The sequence below is a fragment of the Pristiophorus japonicus genome, chromosome 3 (genome assembly GCF_044704955.1).
Source record: "Pristiophorus japonicus isolate sPriJap1 chromosome 3, sPriJap1.hap1, whole genome shotgun sequence".
Taxonomy (NCBI): Eukaryota; Metazoa; Chordata; class Chondrichthyes; family Pristiophoridae; genus Pristiophorus; species Pristiophorus japonicus.
In genome coordinates this window covers 85,065,322-85,089,031 of record NC_091979.1, presented here as the reverse complement: position 1 = coordinate 85,089,031, position 23,710 = coordinate 85,065,322, and the positions used below count along the sequence as shown (strand labels likewise).

At 44.7% G+C, this 23,710-nt stretch overlaps 1 protein-coding gene across 2 annotated transcripts in view; it reads left to right on the top strand.

The window, feature by feature from the left end:
- xirp2b (xin actin binding repeat containing 2b) overlaps positions 1-23,710 on the top strand; it is a 203,308-nt gene that overhangs the window by 36,688 nt on the left and 142,910 nt on the right. Inside the window, exon 1 of one of the 2 annotated variants that reach the window (XM_070875511.1) lies at positions 21,619-21,642. The exons of the other annotated variant lie outside the window; for it this stretch is intronic. The gene's annotated coding sequence lies outside the window, so the exon portion shown is untranslated. Of the gene's footprint in view, positions 1-21,618; positions 21,643-23,710 lie in introns of those variants that run through there. 2 annotated transcript variants of the gene reach the window in all.

Here is a 23,710-nt window from a genome sequence, read left to right as displayed (position 1 = left end):
CGTATGGTGTGTGAGGATGCTCAAGCACATGGGGAGATCCTGTCCAAACTGACCCCCTTCCACACAAAATTCCTCATCGGCGCCAAGCCCCGAAACCTCCCTTTGGAGCCGGCGCCTCACAATTTGAGCCTCCTCCAGGAAATCCCCTTGTGCCTTTCAGTTCTGCGCATAGGGATTTTCTGTACAGGCTGCTCTTGCACACTCTCTATGTTGCCATCCTTGCCTGCTGTCTGGACACGCCATGGCGCACCATCTTGCCATCCAGAGGCGGGGGTCTCCAATGGAGTGCACTCTACGTGGGAGTCCTCCATCTATTCATTGGGGACTTGGCCTGGAGGGTGTTGCATGGAGCAGTCCCGTGCAATAAGTTTTTAAGTCGGTTCACGGGCTCCCATGTCGCCTGTAGTTTCTGCGGTCTGGAGGAGTCCGTGTTCCAAGTTTTTATGGAATGTGCGAGATTGCAGCCCTTCTTCCAATATTTTAAGGGGCTGCTCCTCAAATTCTGGTTGCACTTCAGTCCCACATTCCTGATCTTCGGGCACGCTATGTGGAGGGGAGCGGGTAGGTCCGAGGGCCTCCTCATAGGACTGCTCCTGGGCATGGCCAAGGGGGGGCCATCAGCCGGCCCAGGCAGCGGGCAGTCGAGGGGGTCGTTCAGCCCAGCTGCCTGCCTCGCTTCCGCGGTTACATCCGAGCCAGAGTGTCCCTGGAGATGGAGCATGCGGTGTCCACCGGTACGCTCGCGGCCTTCCGCGAGAGGTGGGCGCTGGAGGGACTGGTGTGCATCATCACCCCCGGCAACCACATTTTAATTAGAACCACGTCAAAAGTTTAATTTATTTAAGTTTGTCGGTTTTAGTTCCCTCCGCCCCCTTTCAGCAAGGGGGCACTTGTTTAATTTGTGTTTTGGTGCCCTCAGGAATAAAAAAAACCGAGGGCACCTGAAAAGGTTTTGGAGTGTGACCCCCACAACCTCCCCCCCCCTTTAATCAGTGGGTACTTGATTAAAGTATTACAACAAAATAGTTGTAGAGCTGTTGCCTCCCCCATCTGGAGTGATGGCTGTCCTTCGGAAGCCGCTGCTCAGGAATCCGTACCTCCGCGAGCGCAGTTTTAGATGGCAGGCGGATGAGAGGGCTGTGGTTGGCAAGGTGACCAGGGTCAGGGACCTACTCGATGGCGGAGGAGCCAGGCTGGATGGCGCCTGAGGAGCTGGCACGGCGCCTATCCTGGGCCCACGTCCGGCGTGCGGACAATGCCATCGAGTCATTAAAAACAGCACTGGGCCCTGACTCCATTAGGTGTGTCAAGGATGCTCAAGCACATGGGGTGATCCTGTCCAAACTGACCCCTGTCCAGACAGAATTCCTCATCGGCGCCAAGCCCCGAAAGCTCCCTCGGGAGCTGGCGCCTCAGAACTTGAGCCTCCTCCAGGAAATCCCCTCCGTGCCTTTCAGCTCTGCACAGAGGGGTTTCCTGTACGGGCTGCTCTTGCACACTCTCCACGTTGCCATCCTCGTCTGCCGTCCGGACACGCCATGGCGCATCATCTTGCCATCCGGAGGAGGCGGGGGTCCCCAATGGAGTGCTCTGTTTGCGTGACTCCTCCCCCTATTCATTGGGGACTTGGCCTGGAGGGTGTTGCATGGAGCAGTCCCGTGTAATAAGTTTTTAAGTCGGTTCATGGGCTCCCAGGCCGCCTGTAATTTCTGCGGTCTAGAGGAGTCCGTATTCCACGTATATGTTGAATGTGCGAGGTTGCATCCCCACTTCCAATATTTGAAGGGGCTGCTCCTCAAATTCTGGTTGCACTTCAGTCCCACGCTCCTGATCTTTGGGCACCCTGTGCAGAGGAGAGCGGGCAGGTTGGAAGGCCTCCTCATAGGACTGCTCCTGGGCACGGACAGGGGGCCATCACCCGTTCCAGGTAGTGGGTGGTCCAGGGGGTCATTCAGCCCGACTGCCTGCCTCTCTTCCGCGGTTACATCCGAGCCAGGGTGTCCCTGGAGATGGAGCATGCGGTGTCCACCGGTACGCTCGCGGCCTTCCGAGAGAGGTGGGCGCCGGAGAGGCTGGAGTGCATCATCACCCCCGGCAACCAAATTTTAATTTGATTTAAGTTTTGGTAAAAAGTTAATTTGTGTAATTGTCGGTTTTAGTGCCCCCTCGTTAATAAGGGGGCACTTGATTTATCGGTTTTACAAAAATAGTTGTAGAGCTGTTGCATTGTGACTGGTTTAGCCAGTCAATTGATGTTCACAAGGCACAATAAAACTCCAAGTCAGTTGGGTCTAGGTCATGCACGATGAGGTATGCAGTTGTGAGCCTAGTGGATGAACTGGCAATGTGTAGTTTGATTGTTAAACCTTTGTTAATAAACCAACTAGTTCTTAACAGCAATATGTTGCTATGAATTGTTAAGCAAAGAACCCATGAAGCAAATACATTACATGCCGTAGGTCCAATTCTGCATCCGGGGCAGGACTTCCGCATGGGGCGCAGGAAGTCCTGCTCTGAGCAAGTTACCGCCCCCAATCGCGCCCCCCAATTCCTTGATGTTGTGCCCATTTTTACATTTTTTTCATCTCATAATACTCATGTGAAGTGCCTAGGGATGTTTCACTACGTTTAAGGCGTTATATAAATACAAGTTGTTGTTGTTGTTTTACAGGTGCCTAAGCATCCAATATGCTGGGTGGTGTGCACATGCACATACCTCAATTGAAGTGCCCTTCCTGTTTTATTGGTAAAGGCTGAAGTATAGATGTCCAGGGCCAGCGCCTGAAACATATGCAAATAGGGGGGAGGGGATTAATGCCTGTTTCAGGATCCCTTCCCGAAACTGGGATGCCTTGCCCTGTTGAAGATAACTATGTCTACATGGAGCCTAACCAGCAGTCCTTGAAGGGAAGTGAGACTGACACAAAAGGGATAATGAAAAATGTTTCTGGTAATACTCATTGGAAAGGTTGCTTTGTATATATCTCTGCTCTGTCCAATTGTAGCAGGTCTAGCCAGACTGTCACAGCCATCTTTTCCATGTGTAACAAATACTGACTTCTGATTCCAAATAAAATGCAAGACTCTTCCTTATTATAGGTTTACTCATAAAATATTAAAACAGCCAAAAATTCTGTCATTTAAACAAATTGAAATGAGTTTAATAGGCCAGCTGGTTTAACCATAGAACTCTTCATTGCTGCCAAATATTGATAAAAGACACAGATGTTCTCCACATTTTAAATGTCTAATTAAACATGTTTGTTCAAGTCAAATATTATTGGTTGCTTTACTTCTTTTGTTACATTGACAACTGAATTCAGTTGTTGTATATAATTTATTAGTGGAATTTTGCACCCTTTAAAGAAAGGCTTCTTTGAAAATAAATGCAGGATCTATTGACACTAAACATTAGTGGGCCAAAATTGCCCCTTTTGATAAGGCCGCTGACCGCTGAAAAGTGGCGGCCATGGGGCGGTGTGGAATGGCTGCCGACTCTCCATGGAGGGGTCGCCATTTTAGAAATTGCCCTTCCACAGAAGCGGAGCGGTGTCCGGGACCGCTCAACACGTTTCCCACGTGCATGCACCGACCCCTTACCGTCTGGCGTGGGGCCCCCTCGCGAAATTGCCCTTGAAAAATTGTGCCTTACCCGAAATTGCCCCGTGAGAGCGGTCCTGCCGCCGGCCGGTGTCCCCGACAGCTTTTGCTATCAGTACACTCGCTGTGAAATGGCGGCATGGCCTCCCTTAAAGGGAAGGGCACATTTCCATGGCTGCCATATTATTTTTTTGTGTCAGCCGAAAATTATGCCCCAGTTTTGCTCAGACTGCCAACAGGTAGCCTGGCAACCCCTCTTGGATGCCAAGTCACTGGCCCAGCCGAAACCCTCCTTGATGGCCCAGTGGGCACCACTTAAGTGGCTGCAGAGTTCGCAGCGGCCCTCCCCTTTAACTGAAGGTGAGAGCTGTTGTGATGCTGATGACTGATCAGGGCGGCAGGCCCGCTGCGAGGTCACTTCCGCCCACACCCGACTAGAACACCCCACCACAGAGAAAGAAAAACCAAAGTGCTGAATTTCTCCGGAATCTCAGCCCCTGGGGCGGAGAAAAACTTCCACAAACGCTAAGTGCAATTTCTACCCCTATATGTTACAGCTATCTCCACCCAAGCAAACTCAGTCTTGAACATTTCAATTATTACAACATCCACAGCTGGGCGAGAGTGGTTTGAATTCCACTAACCTTTTTGTGTGAAAAAGTGTATCCAGATTTGACCCATGAATGACATTGCTCTAATTCTAGAATTGTGCACTCTTTTTCTGGATTCTCCCACCAGACTAATTAGTTTATCTGTCTCCACTCCATCAAATCCTTTTATTATTTTAAACGCCTCGATCAGATCACCCTTCTAAATTCAAGAGAATACAAACCAAGTTTATGCAAACTGTCCTCATAATTTAACCCTTTAAATGCCAGTATCATTCTGGTAAAACTGAGTTGCACTTTTTCTAAGGACAATATGGGCCAGATTTTGCTGGAGCGGGGCATCTTGAAGCATGCCAGTTAGTTGGATTTACAGTTGCATGTTTTAGGTTTTAAAACACTTTTGCCCATAAAGTTGCCAGAAATGTGAGCTGACAACAGTGCAACAGGGCATCTGGGACCTTGGTGACCAACAGAACAAACAACGTATCTCCTGAACCAATGTGATTAAAGGATTGAGAAATGAACATTGAGAAGGAAGGACGGAGACAGAGGATGAATTAGAGTAGGTGAATTTAATGTCAAATCAGGTACAGAAAAAGAAGAATTGGATTGCGAGAGAGAGAGCGAAAGGTAAAGTAAGAAAAAAATTTGAAATTTAAAATGTGACATTTTAAAAATCTCCTAAAGCAATTTACAGCCTGAAGGAATATGATTCCACTATTATTGGAAAAAATCCTGAAATACAGGATAAATCTTCACTTAGAAAGATACAGATTAATCAAGGACAGTCAGCACAGATTTGTCAAGGGAAGGTTGTGTCTGACTAACTTGATTGAATTTTTCGAGGAGGTAACCAGTTGTTTACTTTCTGGGCAAGAAAGATTGATTGACAGTCAATAACCATTATCGTGCTATTAAAAGGGTATTTATGTGGATAATTACTAGACTTAACTTCCTGTGGTGAGTTTAATGGGAAATGAATGTGCAAATACAGCAACTTCATGAAAATCACAAGGAGGTTAAGCGGAAATGCCGTTTTTGCAAACTAATGGTGGAGTGGTCCAAATCAGCCAGCAGCTTGTGTCGATTCATAATTCACAGGTTTCTGGCTGATTTGGGTATTAATAACAGCAAGCGTCATTCCGACACCATTTTTTTTCATCAAAATCTGACCCCAATATAATTTTTCCTGTGGTGCGGTGCCCAAAACTGAATGCAGTTCTCCAGCTAGAGTCTTAGAAACATAGAAACATAGAAACATAGAAAATAGGTGCAGGAGTAGGCTATTCGGCCCTTCTAGCCTGCACCGCTATTCAATGAGTTCATGGCTGAACATGCAACTTCAGTACCCCATTCCTGCTTTCTCGCCATGCCCCTGATTCCCCCTAGTAAGCACTACATCTAACTCAGTTTTGAATATATTTAGTGAATTGGCCTCAACAACTTTCTGTGGTAGAGAATTCCACAGGTTCACCACTCTCTGGGTGAAGAAGTTTCTCCTCATCTCGGTCCTAAATGGCTTACCCCTTATCCTTAGACTGTGACCCCTGGTTCTGAACTTCCCCAACATTGGGAACATTCTTCCTGCATCTAACCTGTCTAAACCCATCAGAATTTTAAACGTTTCTATGAGGTCCCCTCTCATTCTTCTGAACTCCAGTGAATACAAGCCCAGTTGATCCAGTCTTTCTTGATAGGTCAGTCCCGCCATCCCGGGAATCAGTCTGGTGAACCTTCGCTGCACTCCCTCAATAGCAAGAATGTCCTTCCTCAGGTTAGGAGACCAAAACTGTACACAATACTCCAGGTGTGGCCTCACCAAGGCTCTGTACAACTGTAGCAGCACCTCCCTGCCCCTGTACTCAAATCCCCTCGCTATGAAGGCCAACATGCCATTTGCTTTCTTAACCGCCTGCTGTACCTGCATGCCAACCTTCAATGACTGATGTACCATGACACCCAGGTCTCGTTGCACCTCCCCTTTTCCTAATCTGTCACCATTCAGATAATAGTCTGTCTCTCTGTTTTTACCACCAAAGTGGATAACCTCACATTTATCCACATTATACTTCATCTGCCATGCATTTGCCCACTCACCTAACCTATCCAAGTCACTCTGCAGCCTCATAGCATCCTCCTCGCAGCTCACACTGCCACCCAACTTAGTGTCATCCGCAAATTTGGAGATACTACATTTAATCCCCTCGTCTAAATCATTAATGTACAGTGTAAACAGCTGGGGCCCCAGCACAGAACCTTGCGGTACCCCACTAGTCACTGCCTGCCATTCTGAAAAGTACCCATTTACTCCTACTCTTTGCTTCCTGTCTGACAACCAGTTCTCATAGAAACATAGAAACATAGAAAATAGGTGCAGGAGTAGGCCATTCGGCCCTTCTAGCCTGCACCGCCATTCAATGAGTTCATGGCTGAACATTCAACTTCAGTACCCCATTCCTGCTTTCTCGCCATACCCCTTGATCCCCCTAGCAGTAAGGACCTCATCTAACTCCTTTTTGAATATATTTAGTGAATTGGCCTCAACAACTTTCTGTGGTAGAGAATTCCACAGGTTCACCACTCTCTGGGTGAAGAAGTTCCTCCGCATCTCGGTCCTAAATGGCTTACCCCTTATCCTTAGACTGTGACCCCTGGTTCTGGACTTCCCCAACATTGGGAACATTCTTCCTGCATCTAACCTGTCTAACCCCGTCAGAATTTTATATGTTTCTATGAGGTCCCCTCTCATTCTCAATCCATGTCAGCACACTACCCCCAATCCCATGTGCTTTAACTTTGCACATTAATCTTTTGTGTGGGACCTTGTCGAAAGCCTTCTGAAAGTCCAAATATACCACATCAACTGGTTCTCCCTTGTCCACTCTACCGGAAACATCCTCAAAAAATTCCAGAAGATTTGTCAAGCATGATTTACCTTTCACAAATCCATGCTGACTTGGACCTATCATGTCACCTCTTTCCAAATGCGCTGCTATGACATCCTTAATAATTGATTCCATCATTTTATCCACTACTGATGTCAGGCTGACTGGTCTATAATTCCCTGTTTTCTCTCTCCCTTCTTTTTTAAAAAGTGGGGTTACATTGGCTACCCTCCACTCCATAGGAACTGATCCAGAGTCAATGGAATGTTGGAAAATACTGTCAATGCATCCGCTATTTCCAAGGCCACCTCCTTAAGTACTCTGGGATGCAATCCATCAGGCCCTGGGGATATATCGGCCTTCAATCCCATCAATTTCCCCAACACAATTTCCCGACTAATAAGGATTTCCCTCAGTTCCTCCTCCTTACTAGACCCTCTGACCCCTTTTATATCCGGAAGGTTGTTTGACTCCTCCTTAGTGAATACCGAACCAAAGTACTTGTTCAATTGGTCCGCCATTTCTTTGTTCCCCGTTATGTCTTCCCCTGATTCTGACTGCAGGGGACCTACATTTGTCTTTACTGAACTTTTTCTCTTTACATAGCTATAGAAACTTTTGCAATCCGTCTTAATGTTCCCTGCAAGCTTCTTCTCGTACTCCATTTTCCCTGCCCGAATCAAACCCTTTGTCCTCCTCTGCTGAGTTCTAAATTTCTCCCAGTCCCCGGGTTTGCTACTATTTCTGGCCAATTTGTATGCCACTTCCTTGGCTTTAATACTATCCCTGATTTTCCTTGATAGCCACGGTTGAGCCACCTTCCCTTTTTTATTTTTGTGCCAGACAGGAATGTACAATTGTTGTAATTCATCCATGCGGTCTCTAAATGTCTGCCATTGCCCATCCACAGTCAACCTCTTAAGTATCATTCGCCAATCTATCCTAGCCAATTAACACCTCATACCTTCAAAGTTAGCCTTCTTTAAGTTCTAGACCATGGTCTCTGAATTAACTGTTTCATTCTCCATCCTAATGCAGAATTCCACCATATTATGGTCACTCTTCCCCAAGGGGCCTTGCACAACGAGATTGCTAATTAATCCTCTCTCATTACACAACACCCAGTCTAAGATGGCCTCCCCCCTAGTTGGTTCCTCAACATATTGGTCTAGAAAACCATCCCTTATGCACTCCAGGAAATCCTCCTCCACCGTATTGCTTCCAGTTTGGTTAGCCCAATCTATGTGCATATTAAAGTCACCCATTATAACTGCTGCACCTTTATTGCATGCACCCCTAATTTCCTGTTTGATACCCTCCCCAACATCACTACTACTGTTTGGAAGTCTGTACACAACTCCCACTAACGTTTTTTGCCCTTTGGTGTTTTGCAGCTCTACCCATATAGATTCCACATCATCCAAGCTAATGTCCTTCCTAACTATTGCATTAATCTCCTCCTTAACCAGCAATGCTACCCCACCTCCTTTTCCTTTTATTCTATCCTTCCTGAATGTTGAGTCCCCAGCCCTGATCATCCTGGAGCCACGTCTCTGTAATCCCAATCACATCATATCTGTTAACATCTATTTGCACAGTTAATTCATCCACCTTATTACAGATACTCCTTGCATTAAGACACAAAGCCTTCAAGCTTGTTTTTTTAACACCCTTTGTCCTTTTAGAATTTTGCTGTACGGTGGCCCTTTTTGTTCTTTGCCTTGGGTTTCTCTGCCCTCCACTTTTCCTCATCTCCTTTCTGTCTTTTGCTTTTGTCTCCTTTTTGTTTCCCTCTGTCTCCCTGCATTGGTTCCCATCCCCCTGCCATATTAGTTTAACTCCTCCCCAATAGCATGAGCGAACACTCCCCCTAGGACATTGGTTCCGGTCCTGCCCAGGTGCAATTGAAGCATCACTTCTAACTTTTGTGCTCAAACCCCCTTGAGATAAAGTCATCCTTGACTCCGAGGGACTGCCAAAGAAGAGAAAGGCCAACATTCATTCGTCTTTTTGACTAATTTTGTATCCGTGAACTAGCTTTTCGTGATTTGTGTATCTGGACACCTAAATTCTTTTGCTTTGCCACAGGTCCTAATCTCTCACCATTAAGAAAATATTCCAATTTGTCTTTCTTTGATCCAGTTCCCAACATTGAACTCCATCTGCCATAGTTTTGTCCACCAACTTAATCTGTGTATGTCCCTTTGTAACTTCCTGCTCTCATCTACACAACTTACTGTGTCTTGTCACTTAGTTTCATCTGCAAACATGGACATACAACTCACTATTCCTTTATCCAAGTCATTAATAATTGTGATGAATTTCCCCAGCATAGATCCCTGGGTGAACACCACTCATCACATCCCGCAAATCAGAGAATGTTCCCTTAATCCCTACTTTCTGTCTCCTACCTCCCAACCAATTACAAACCATTGTGGGTTTGGTTAAAATTAACCTGATCTTTCTCATAAAATCGAGTTTCTTTCATTCAAAGTAAGGTCAAAAAGAGACTTTAAAAGCAATCAATTGTGTGCACCCAATAAAATTATGTGTTCTTGACTGCAGAACCAGGGGAGTAATTTCATAGAACTTTATCCTCGGAGAGGATTAGCATATAGTTGATCACATTCCTTTGAGGGATTGAGTGAGTTGAGTAGATTCCCTAACAGAACAAATTGCGCAATTTAACAATGGAAGGAACAGGCTTGATGAGCCTTGCACAAAGGACCATCATAACTCACCTGTGTAGTACATGTTAACTTTTGTAGGGCCAACTTTTCTGCAGTTTGTGCCTAGAGCATTCTACAGGTTAAATGGTTAGGAAAATGAGACGGAAACCTGGGTTTCCAACTCTTTAATACTGTCCCAGGATTTCCAGGGGTTTCCAATGGGGACAGAACATGGATGCTGCCTGCAGTAGATGTTGGCCAAATGGAGCCATTTATACGAGCCATTTATATGAGGTAGGGGGTGGGAAGGGGGAATTCCCAGCATCCTGCCGCACTTTCCATCCACTACACTGGTTGGGCAACCCAGCACAGGGTTTGCAGAAGAGATGATGCTCTGGTCTGCCCCGGACCCCTGCCAACCAGTGGGCCCACGGGGATCCCAGGCACAGGCTGAAGATCTCAATGTAGACATCCTCTATTATTATTGATTCTAATATGTTTATTTTAGAAAGCCTTGAAGGTACTCTTCAGTAATAGTCAGAAACTGTCTCTTTACTCAAATGCGAATTAAATGTAACCAGGTCAAAAATAATTGAGACAAGATGATAATGTGGATGCAATAGACAGAAAATATATATTTTTTAAACATATAAAAAAATATCTTATAAGCACTAATGCAGTATTTATGCTTTCAACCAATGTGCAAACTAACAAAATTAAGAAGAAACAGTAGAATAGTCATACTGTGTGTGTGAAAAGGAAATTAGAAATGACAAATCACCTGAAGGGACTTAATGTTATATTTTAATGCAGTAAAAACTTTGCATTGGTTAAATATGTATCTGAAAATCAATCAGTAACCTTTAATAAACAGCATACATTTTGAAGTACTGTAAGATTTTTTTGGAAAGAAATACACAAGAATACTGTTAAACTGGGTCATGCTTTCATCTGCACTCCAAGGTCAACATATTTATAAATCATTACATTACTCTGGACCAATGGGGAGCATTGGTTTACAGTATATGAGACAGCAATATATTATTTTCTTGCAGATATAGATAACCTGGGCACACTATTGAGTATCAGACAAGGCACAAGATCAACTGATTGTTCTCAGAGGGGAGCAACATTTCAATGTCTGTTTAATTTGGACATAAAATAAAAATAAATTATAAAAATTCAATTGGGTTGAAAAATAACACAAATGTTTCGGACCACCAAATAGATTAAATTAGACCTTAAATTAGATCCCCCCTCCGCCTCCACCACCGCGCCCCCCCCCCCCCACACACACACACACATTTCAAATATTGCAATTTATAAAAGGCCATAGGACCTACTGGGGATGTTTTGGTCTCTCGGTTGCCCCATTTTTCTGCAGAAATAGGGCTGTAATGGCAATGAAAAACTTCCTGCAGTCTTCACATCTGCTCCTATTTTGGTCCGGGCCTTGAAATAAGTGGCCAAGGCTGCCAGCGAAAACAGGCTAGAGCCACATTATTGTATGAAAATCAGGGTCCTATAATTTTGCTGGGTAAATGCCGGCTTTGTGTAAGCCCCGCCCACCACACCATAGCGAATGCACTCAGACCAGAATCCCTTAAAGGCCCCCTGAAGAAATGAGAACTGCATGCTTTTTGGAGCATTTTGGGGTTCCAGATGAGCAAAAAAGCTCTTCCTACACCACCGATAGAATGCTTCTTCTACCCACTTACTCACCCTTCCCTGATTGTTGTTGGTTCATCTCCTCAGATGTGCTGCCAGATTTCCCAGCACCACCCACAATTGGCTAGCCACCTATCAGTGTTGGAAATGCACCGGCACTTCATCTGCTAAATTTAAATGAGGTCCAACCATCAAGATGATTCAGGCCTCCAACTGGTGACATTGGATGGGTGTAAATAGTGGGAGAAAATCTAACTATTAATTGCTACAAAAATGGACTGTATGAAAGTAAATTGGGGAAAAGGTGCTGAGAAAATCTAAGCAGTATTTTCAACTATTAGCTCTTGCGCAGGCTATTTTTCAAATATGGTCTTTCTAAATAGGATCCTTGGACTGGATTTTCTCCATAATACCACACAAGCAACTATACAAAAATATCCCAATTGTGACCTTGTAAACAACAGTTACCATTAAACAGGCTAATTGAAAATTTAAATGATTCTTAATATAGTCCATTATTATTGTAATTTATATTCAAAGTGAAGGAAATGTGAGGATACATATGTCTGTCCTCCAAAAACTTTATTTAAGCATAAGAATTCTTTTGGTGTTTCAATTTTTTTTTAATTATTCATTCACGGGATGTGGGCGTCGCTGCCAAGGCCAGCATTTATTGCCCATCCCGAATTGCCCTCGAGAAGGTGGTGGTGAGCCGCTTTCTTGAGTGGTTTGCTGGGACACAGAGGGTAGTTAAGAGTCAAGCACATCGGCCAGACTGGGTAAGGATGGCAGATTCCCTCCCCTAAACAACCGGATGGGTATTTACGCCAATCCAGTAGTTTAATGGTCACAGTTACTGATACTAGCTTTTTTATTCCAGATTTATTTTGAATTTATTAACTAAATTTGTAACCAGGAAACAATTAGATCCCCATTGCTCGTGTGCCAGCTGAGACCTTGGGGTGGAAATTGCATAATGACGAGCTGGGCGCAGAGAATGATTCCTGTACTGAAACAAGCAGGCCTGATCGAAACTAAGCTTTGAGCCTCATTTAGATCAGCGAGCGGGGGGAAGAGGAGATCGGGTTGGGGGAAAGAGAGGCAATCGGGAGGGGAAGAGGGGAAGAGTGGAGTGAAGGGGTTAACAGGACAGGGGGAGAGGAAGCGAGGCGATCGGGGGGGAGTGGATGAAAGACGATTGGAGCGGGGGAGAGAAAGAGAGAGGCGATCGGGCGGGGGGAGAAGAGAGACGATCGGGGGGGAGTGGATGAAAGACGATTAGGGCGGGAGAGAAAAAGAAAGAGGCAATCGGGCAGAGGGAGAAGAGAGGCGATCAGGGGGAGGACAGGGGGGAAGAAGAGAGGGGATTGGGGGAGGTGGGGGGAGAAGAGAGGCGATCGGGAGGGAGAAGAGAGTTGATCGGGGCAGTGGGGGATAAGAGAGGCGATCGAGGGGGAGAAGGGAGACGGTTAAGTGGGGAGGAGGGAGGCAATCGGGAGAGTGGGGGCGGGGAGAAGGGATGCAGCCGGGTGTGTGGTGGGAGGCAATCGGAGGGGTAAGAAGGGAGGCGATGGGGGAGGGTGGGGAGGGAGGCGATCGGGGGTGGAGAAGGGAGGCGATCGGGAGAGGCGGGGGGGGCGAGAGAAGGGAGGCGATATGGGAGGCGGGGGGGGCGAGGGAAGGGAGGCGATATGGGGGGTGGGGGGGGCGAGAGAAGGGAGGCAATCGGGGAAGGCGGGGGGAGAAGGGATGTGATTGGTGGGGTGGAGGGAGGCGATGGGGGAGGGTGGGGAGGGAGGCGATCGAGGGGGAGAAGGGAGGCGATCGAGGGGGAGAAGGGAGGCGATCGAGGGGGAGAAGGGAGGCGATCGAGGGGGAGAAGGGAGGCGATCGAGGGGGAGAAGGGAGGCGATCGAGGGGGAGAAGGGAGGCGATCGAGGGGGAGAAGGGAGGCGATCGAGAGGAAGAAGGGAGGCGATCGAGGGGGAGAAGGGAGGCGATCGAGGGGGAGAAGGGAGGCGATCGAGGGGGAGAAGGGAGGCGATCGGGGAGGGGGGGAAGCAGGGAGGCGATCGGAGGACGGGGAAGGGATGTGATCGGAGCGGGGAGCAGAGAGGCAATCGGGAGCTGAGAAGGGAGGCAACTGGGAATGGGCAAGCATCGGTCTTCAGGAATGATGTGGAAGCGAAAGGTACATGTCTGCTTCTCCTGGGGGGCTCTCCAGGGAGGGGATTTTGAAAACTAATTTGATACTTGCTGTTGATATCTATGCTGCATGCTCATATATGTCTGATTAGAATTCTACCCACAGGTATTTTATGTTTTGATTTCATAATTAGTAACATTACTTACTGTCTTCAGGGATATATTAGGGTTTACACTTTCAGACTGTTTGTGCACTATTGCCTAGTGCAATATTTTCATTAAAATATATCTGGTGAAGTAGGAATTTTATTGCCGTAGGGATATATTTTGTTCCATTTGTTTATGAAGTTTAAAGGAAGATTCTTTCACTAAACTATTATAATTCTCTTCAGCCAAGAAAATGTACCCCATGGTATTTTATTTATAAATTATGAAAAGAAACTCTGAAAAATAAAAACGAATTTTACTTCTTGCTTTCAATTTCCCCTTGACAACCTAGTCTATTCTGGTAGTTCTCCTTGTATCATCTTCTAGCTGGGAGAGTGTAAATGGAATGCCAATTCCATCAAAGATTTTGACACAAAATCTTCTCTGTAACTCAGCTTGCAGATGATACTCATCATGGCAAGACACAGGCACAAATCTGTTTTCTCCACAGATGAGATAACTTAACTTATAACCTGGGTGGGAATATTTTCAATTGTTTTTTTACCTGCTTTCATTTTGTTTTATTGTTTAATTCAATAATAGGAAATGAATAATTTATTTATAGTCAGTATTTTTAAAAGGATACTGAGAGATAGAAACTTCCCCTCGCTCAACTATTTTCAGCTGATTCAACAATGACCTTTTCATCATCATGTTAGAAGTGGAGCTGTTCACTGATAATTGCACATTTCAGCTTTATTCACAATTCCTCAGAAAATGAATCGGTCCATGTCCAATTGCAGCAAGACCTGGATAACATCCAGGCTTGGGCTAATAAATGGCAAGTAACATTCACACTACACAAATGCCAGGCAATGACAATTTTCAAGATAAAGCCTAGCACACTTCCCTTTAAATTCAAAGGCATTGCCATCACTGACTCTCCCACCATCAAGGTCTTGAAGATCACCATTGACCAGAAACTCAACTAGACCAGCCACATAAATACAAGGGCTACTAGAGCAGGGTCAGAGGCTGGGTATTCTGTGGTTAGTGGCTCACCTCTTGATTGTCCAAAGCCTCTCAAACATCTACTAAACACAAGTTAGGAATGTGATGGCATATTCTTGACTTCTCTGGATAAATGAAGTTGCAACAGCATTCAAGAAGCTCAACACCAACCCGGGCGAAGCAATGCGCTTGATCAACACTTCCTCCATGAGCCTAAAATCCACTTGCTCCATTACTGGCGTTCCATGGCTGCAGTGTCTGTTAACTGCAGGGTACACTTCAGGAAGTCGCTAAGGCTTCTTGGGTAGCATTTCTCAAACCTGTGACCTCTACCACCTAAAAGAACAAAGGTAACTGGTGCATGGGATCACCATCCACCTCCAAGTCACACTTCATCCTGACTTGGACATATATCACCTGTCCCTTAATCTTCACAGGGTCAAAATCCTGGAACTCCTTATTTAACAACCTTGTGGCAGCATTTTCACCACACAGACTGCAGTGGTTCAAGATGGTGACCCACCATCACCTTCTGAAAGCCAACTAGGGATGGATAATAAATACCAGCCTTGCCAGAGTTGTGCACATCCCAAATATATATATATATAAAAAAATTAAATCCTTTTTCTTTCTCTACCTCTCCTGAACCCCCGTAACTAATCAGAGTTAAGGTGTTATAGCAAGCTTGAAGGGCCAAATGGCTTACTCCTGCTCCCATTTCTTATGTTCTGATATGATGATATACTTTGAAAATCATCCTGTCTATTTATTGAAGTCAGTCTACTCCTCCCCATCACTCAGCTACACACATATTAGCTACATTACTGATGAAATAGGGACACTCTGAGTGCTTCAGTTACCTTAGAAACTAAGTGTTGCTATATTGCAATAAATCACATTGTAAAGTGTACCTGTGCGTGGACAATGGTGTTTTGAGTTTCAGAAAAAAAATGGAACATCACTACAATGTGTTGGCATTGCTTAATGTGACTCACTCACCCTTGGCCCTTCCAGGTACAATGCTATTATGGCGTTCTGACAAAGGGTCATCGACCTGAAACATTAATTCTGCTGCCTGACCTGCTGAGTATTTCCTGTGTTTTGTTTTTGTTTACGCTTTCCAGCTTTTCAGATTTCCAACATCCGCAGTATTTTGCTTTTGTACAATACTATTATTCATCGGTCTGGATTTTCCTATTAGCAGTGAAGCACCTTGCTGACAGATGCCCACAAGTTTTGATGGGCTTTAGAGGAGAGACTTCCTGTAGTAGGGTGTCTGTTCAGCGTAGCATGATCTCCAGGGCATCTGTGGCTTTTGTGGACAGGGCAAGAAACAGCGAGGATCTTCAGCTGATCAGATTGAAGAATCCTCACTGAGCCATGTAGACCCAAACCAGGAAGTATAAAGCAAGAAATACAAATTAGATTTAAGTGATGCAGAGAAATCAAAATAAAGATTGGGAAATACAGATGGGATTAAGGGAGAGAGCGATAAAAGAGACAAACAGAAAAAGTAAAAAGAGTAAATTTTAATTCTTTTAAAATCTGCAACTTCAATGTTTTTTCTGAGGGAATGAGACTCCACATGTAAAATTATTTTTTCAGGGCCAGTGAGATTGTTCTGCAATCATTATCACTTATTATGCCGATAAAAACTCAGTTACTCCTAAATGCATGAGCCCTAACTTTATCTGCTGTTTTTAGCGCAGAACTAGTGGGTAAGTACCCCAAGTTCACACCATTCCAGTGATTCAGTGACGAGTCTATCGGCGAGGACTGCAACAGTGCACCCCGTGGAGGAGCAGGGTATCTCTGATAGCAAATTCTGGATTTCTGCGTTTAACTGCACTTGTATGGACACCAGAAGTTGCTGTCAGATTTACCTTGTAATAACGGCGATCGCAGATAGCCTTACCGTTATTATTATAGCAAAATCTGGCCCATGATTAGGTTTCTCTAAAAGAGACCACAACTTGTTCATAGTTGTTGTTTTGCTCACATTCAGATGGCATGATGGCCCAAGCTTCTATAGTTACTAAAAGATTAACCTTTTATAACAGTCCATAAAATAATTATCCCATTAAATGATTTTCCCAAACAAACATTCACAGTATACATATACTTATCAGTGAGAATGGTGATTAAAAACTTCTACCTACCTATAGTGTTAATTAAAAAGTGCAAAGAACATCTTAAAACTATCTATAGCAGCTCGAATATCAGAAACTATATAAACATTTTAATAATAACATAATATACAAAATAGGAGCTGGAGTAGGTCATTTGGCCCTTCGAGCCTGCTCCGCCATTCAACAAGACCAAGGCTGATCTTCTACCTCAACTTCACCTTCCCGTACTATCCCCATATCCCTTAATTCCCTTAGTTCCCATAATATTTATCGACCTCTGTCTTGAATATCCTCAATGACTGAGCATCAACAGCTATCTAGGGTAGAGAATTCCAAAGATTCACAAGCTTTTGCATGAAGAAATTTCTCCTCATCTCAGTTCTAAATGGTCAACCCCTTAACCCCTAGATTCCCCAGCCAGGGGGGACATTTTCTCATCATTAACCCTGTGTCAAGCCCCTTAAGAATTGTATATGTTTCAATTAGATCACCTCTCATTCCTCTAATCTCTGGGGAATATAGGCCTAATCTACTCAATCTCGCCTCATAGGGCAATCCCCTCATCCCATGCACCAGTCTAGTGAACCTTCATTGCACTCCCTCTAAGGCAAGTATGTCTTTCCTTAGGTAAGGAGATGAGAACTGTACATAGTACTCCAGGTGTGGCCTCACCAATACCCTATTTAATTGTAATAAGACTTATTTACTCTTATACTCTAATCCCTTTGTAACAAAAGCTAATATACCATTTGCTTTCCTAATTGCTTGCTGTACCTGCATGTTAACTTTCTGTGATTCGTGTACAATGACATCCAGGTCCCTCTGAGTGCAAACATTTCAGTCTCTCACCATTCAAAAAATATTCTGCTTTTTTGCTTTTCCTCCCAAAGTGGATAAATTCACACTGTTCCAGATCGCCTCCCTTCTCCTCTGCACCCCACCCCCCTCCCCTCCACAGTGTATTCTATTTGCCATGTTCTTGTCTATATCTCTCTGTAGCCTCTTTGTGTCCTCCTCACAGCTTCATTTCCAACCTAACTTTGTATCATAAGAAAACTTGGATACATTGTACTCAGTCCCTTCATCTAAGTCATTAATATAGATTGTAAATAGCTGAGGCCCAAGCACTGATTCTTGCGGTACCCCGCTAGTTACAGCCTGCCAACCCGAAAAAGCCCTGTTTATTCCTACTATTTGTTTTCTGTCCATTAACCAGTCCTCAATCCATGCTAATATATTACCCCCAATCCCATAACTCCTAATTTTGTGTAATAACCTCTTGTGTGGCACATTCCCGAATGCTATTTGAAAATCCAAATCCACTGGTTTCCCTTAGCCATCCTACGAGTTATATCCTCAAAAACCAGATTTTACAAACATGATTTCCCTTTCATAAAACCATGTTGACTCTGCCTAATCATATTTCCCAAGTCCCTAATAATAGATTCTAGCATTTGCCTACTAATGTTAAGCATATACTGATGTAATTTCTAACTTATATTATTAAGCTCAAATAGTTTAAAACAGTGCATCAAAGAGGGTAATTTTCATTATAATTTTGTTGCCATTTTGTTCTCCCTTTTCTTACCTCTTCTCCTGAAGGTGTAGATTCCTGCTAACATAGGCCTTTGACCAAGTAGCCATTATTCACCTAAGTCTACTCACCAAGTGCTGTCAAACTGTACAGCCCAATGATGTCCTCATGCACTATCTACACACACAATTCTAGCAGGGGTCACTGGAGAATGATCAGGAGCTGATTTACCCAGGGGCACTGAGGTCAATTATAGTGTCTCCACTGTCACCCCAGCAGAGATCAGCCAGGCAGCGAGCGGTTGACAGGCAGCGGGCAGTCGAGGAGGTCGTTTGGCCTGACTGCCTACCTCTTTTCTGCAGCTACTTTCACACCCGGGTGTCCCTGGAGATGGAGCTCGTGGTGTCTACCGGCACACTCGAGGCCTTCCGAGACCGGTGGGCATCGGAGGGACTGGAGTGCATCATCACCAGCAAGAAAATTTTAATTTGATTTATTAAGTTTTAGTTAAATTTGTTAATTTACAGTCTTTATTGGTTGTGCCACTTTAAAAAGGGGCACATGCTTGACTTTTAATTGGCAATTGCCAGTATTTTAAAAGAGTCAGCAGAGATCAACTAGTCCAATTGCTCAATTATCTGATTGAAGTTGGGACCTTCTGGTTGTATGGGTCAGCAACATTCTGAGCTAGATTTTCCACTTTTGTGCAGATCGCCCAAAAATGAGCATTATTTCTGGCGTGGGCGGTAAATATGGGTTTTCAGATCGCCGGATTATCACCCATTTTCAAACACCCTAGTTTCCATTTTTAAAAATGGGCGTTACCCCGAGCGATCTGAAATGGGCTTTAGTATTAAATCTCTCTGACCTTCTACCGTAAAGTGTTGCCGTCCTTAGCATTTCCCGCAATTCAGGAAGTCAGAGGTCATCATTACATGCGCAGAAGAGGAGACAGAAAGAGAGTGAGCAGAGAGGTACTGAAAGCGTGTGTGGGTGTGGTGTGTGCTTGTTTAGCTGTTGTGGGAAGCATAAGGGAGATTCACCAGCAGCAAAAAGCCTACTAAGCACCAAGAACGTAGTTGGCACCGAGTTTTTGTCCAACAAATAATATATAATATGGAAGGGATGGAGGAGGCCCTGGAGCTGTTAGCCAGAAACACTGTTGGCAGAGGGCTCCCAGTGGACCTGGAGTGCGGCACCTCACCCCAAGGTGCCGCACCCACATTGCCAATGACACAGGAGAGCCAGGAGAAAGATCTTGCTTCTGGCTCGGAACACGTTCCCACCTCAGGACCGTCCTCTCCCGTATCCGTCCAAGCAGCTGTTCTGCTGTCATTCCCCCCAATGAAGGAGTACCTGAGGAGCTCCTCGACCACGTGGCTTGGAGTCGGGAGGGGAAGGGGAAGAGGTAAAGCTGGGGAGGAGAAGCAGGCGGGGGGGGAGAAGGAAAGTGAGGTACACGGCTGCAGCTATTGTCTGGGGCATATTTTTAGGTTGCTACTGCTGTTTTAGTGGGAGGGTCGGGGCAAGAGGCGAGGGGACTACCTTGTTGGTTCGCATTTGTGTTCTGTTTTGCGGAAAATGGGGACCATTGTAATGATGTAAATGTGATAAATGTGTTGTGGGATGGGGCGGGGGTAGAGTGGAGTGTTGTTTTACAGATATAATTATGATTTCAGATAAATGGTCGGATGAAATGTTTTTTATTTAACATAACCTTGTTGCGCATTGTCTCAGATAGCTGCACCATTACACACTGGTGATTCCTTAACATGAAAGGATATAATTACACTTAACTTCAATCAACTTAAACTGTCACCAAGGTGATGCACACCACTGATGTATGACCTGCACACCCAGCTGTGCTACAGCTTTGTAAATACCACCTACGTTCTTTCAAGCAAAGCGCTCATTTATGAGCTGCTGACGTAAGAGTCTTGCAGCTATGTAGCCACCACGGGTCCTTTCCTGTGGTCAAGAGGAGGGCTGGGGCATGGTTTCATTATCAGCCTGATTGTCTGGCCCGAGGTCAGCGTCCACCTCCTCGTCTTCTCTTCCTCTCTCTCCTGAGGTGGACCGTCACACCCTTCTGGCAATTCTTGTCCCCTCCTGATAGCCAAGTTGTGCAGCATGGAGCACATGACCACGAATTGAGCTACCTGTTCAGTGTGGTATTGGAGCTCGCCTCCTGAGTGGTCCAGACATCTAAAGCGCTGCTTAAGCACTGCCAATGGTTTTCTTGCTGATATTCCGAGTGGATCTATGGCTCTCATTGTATGGCTTCTTGGCTTCGGTGTGGGTGTCACGCAGTGGGGTCATCAGCCAGGTGACGAAGCCATATCCTTTGTCATCAAGCATCCAGCATTGACTGTGGCTGATTGGTAAACATATCAGATTCAGTGCTCTCATGGATGCTACCCGGAAATTTAGCATTCACTACCAATATAATCCCTTGCGGTTCCTAAAAACCTCTGCATCCTGAAAAGGTTGCATCATGATGTGCATACAGTCTATTGCTCCCTGCACCTTGGGAAAGTTAGCAATTCTGTAGAATCCTAAAGCCCTCTCAGTCTGAGCCTCCCTGGTCATAGGGAAGCTGATAAAGTCCCTCCTGCGTGCGTACAGAGCTTCAGTGACCTGTCTAATGCAGTAATTTGTGGCATGCTGAGATATACCGCAAATGTCGTCAGCCGAGGCCTGAAAGGAACCCAATGTGTAGAACGAAAATGCCACAGTCACCTTAACCTTGACAGATAGTGCAGTCTTGATGGTGCTGGCAGGCTGCAGATCTCCCCTGATGAGCTGGCATATCTCACTGATAACCTCTCTTTGTGGAAGCGAAGTCTCTGAAGGTAGGTGGTGTCGCACAAGTTGAGGTAAGACTGCTTCTCCTGTAAGTGCGGGGGATGTAACATCTGGTCCTCCTCATCAGTCTGGCATGTCTTACATTGGGTACATGATGTTGTTGAATGTACCTTCTCCATCTCGAGTCTGCAGCATGTGTGTGGTCATCAAGAGAGACTGAGAAATGACAGGTCCCATTCCAATAGCTATCTGCATTACACCGATTGTTCACAAACAATGAATGTCCCCACTAAGACACCTAAAGTAAATTCCAATTGTCCACTGTTTGTTCAGATGTTCACATCACCTCAAAACACCTCCAGAGTACATCCAAACTCCCCCAAAGTTGAAGCAGAGCAGCCTTTTAAAGATGCGACCGGAGAAAATGGCGTCCATACCGCTGTGAGTAGTTCCGGTCAGTTCAACTTTCTCACAGCAGTTTTCTCGGCGAGCGATATTGTCGGCGAGATGTGTGCGAGGTGCCGAAAGTAAGGATGGGTGATTTTCTGGGCATTAGTTTCGGCAAATGTGATCTTTATGACAAAAAACAATGGCTGGGCAGTATTATTAAATCTTGGTGTTAATTACGTGCCGAAAGTAACGCTTGCCGATATTATGGGCATTGGTGTCGCCCATTCTGATCTTTCCGCTCAAAAAAAGTGGGCGGGCGGTATTATTTTTTATCGGCGTTACGTACATGCCGAAAGTAACGCTCGCCGATAAGTGACCGAGAAATACGTGTTACTTTCCATTTTGTGCCTAAATGGGTGATATATGGGCGTTACACATTTCAGCGTTAAAATGAACGTTAAGTGGGCGGTATGCATGCAAAAATAATGGAAAATCTAGCCCTCTGTCTTTACCAATTCGAGCATTAAGGAATGCTATATTTTTAAATCCTTGAAATAATTAATGTTTCTCTTCATAAATACCTCAATAAAAGGCAATGTTTGTTCTTTTTACTTTGTTCACTGCAATATGTTAATTTGATAGATACAAATCTAAGCATTACTAAATTATAATGTTTCATTTGCAAAAGACCAGTTATGTGGCGAGACTAGAGAAATTGCTTAGAGCAGAGAAGGTTAAGGGGAGATTTGATATAGATGTTCAAAATCAGTAAGGGTTTTGAAAGAGTAAATAAGGAGAAACTGTTTTCAGTGACAGAAGGGTTGGTAACGAGAGGACACGGATTTAAGGTCATTGGCAAAAGAATCAGAGGTGACTTGAGGGGAAAGAGTTGTGCAGTGAGCTGTTGTGATCTGGAATGCTCCGTCTGAAATGGTGGTGGAAGAAGATTCAATAATAACTTTCAAGGCAATTGGATAAATACTTGGTGGAAGCATTTGTAGGGCTAAGGGGAAAGAGCAGGGGAGTGGGACTAACTGAATAGCTCTTTCAAAGAGCTGGTACAGGTATGATGGACCAAATGACCTCCTTCTGTGCTGTATCATTCTATGATTCCATTGCTACTATTGATGATATTCATATTTAGAGGAGAGGCTTTAAATATTGTGGAATCAGGGAGGTAAAAGACTGGTGATTTAGTCGGCAATTAAGAGAATGGGATGTTGAACTCAATAGGTGTATGACATGGGCCCCAGTGTATACTGCGAAGACCAATTAGTGCAAGTTACAGTGAGGCTACGACATGCACTATAATTGAGCGAAGTCGGTTAGGTGAACATAACTTGCTAATTGTATCAATTTGAAAGAGATTCTGTACTATTGAGAGAAGTTTTTTCTCTCTACTGAGTGCTGTTAATTGGATACATTTAGATTTTTGAAGATGCAAGATACATTCTTGTTGGTTGTGGGGCTGATTAGTTAACACATTGGTCTTTCATTTCTGGCACCTGGATTTGAATCTTTGCCGGACTGATAAGACAAATGTCTTCGTTCTATGTTGGCCATAAATATTTTATATTGAAAGAATTTGGGCAGTCTCAGCTGACCAGCTAGTGGGCTTGGATTCCATAGCATAAAACTACGACAAACTGGAACTAAATTGACAATTTCACTCAGAAGGATTACAGGATAGCTGGTACTGAAAAATTTCACACAAGTAATGCAGGTATTTCTCTGAGATTGGGGCTGTGGGGTACTGCAGGATAAAAGGAGCTTTCCTCAGTGTGCAACTACTGCTATATTTGACCTGTCTAAATGTATCTAATGTTCTCTCTAAATTGTCTTTGTTATACATAAGAGCATAAACATAAGAACATAAGAAATAGGAGCAGGAGTAGGCCATACGGCCCCTCGAGCCTGCTCCGCCATTCAATAAGATCATGGCTAATCTGATCATAGACTCAGGTCCACTTCCCTGCCCACTCCCCATAATCCCTTATCCCCTTATCATTTAAGAAACTGTCTAGTTCTGTCGTAAATTTATTCAATGTCCCAGCTTCCATAGCTCTCTGAGGCAGCGAATTCCACAGATTTACAACCCTCAGAGAAGAAATTTCTCCTC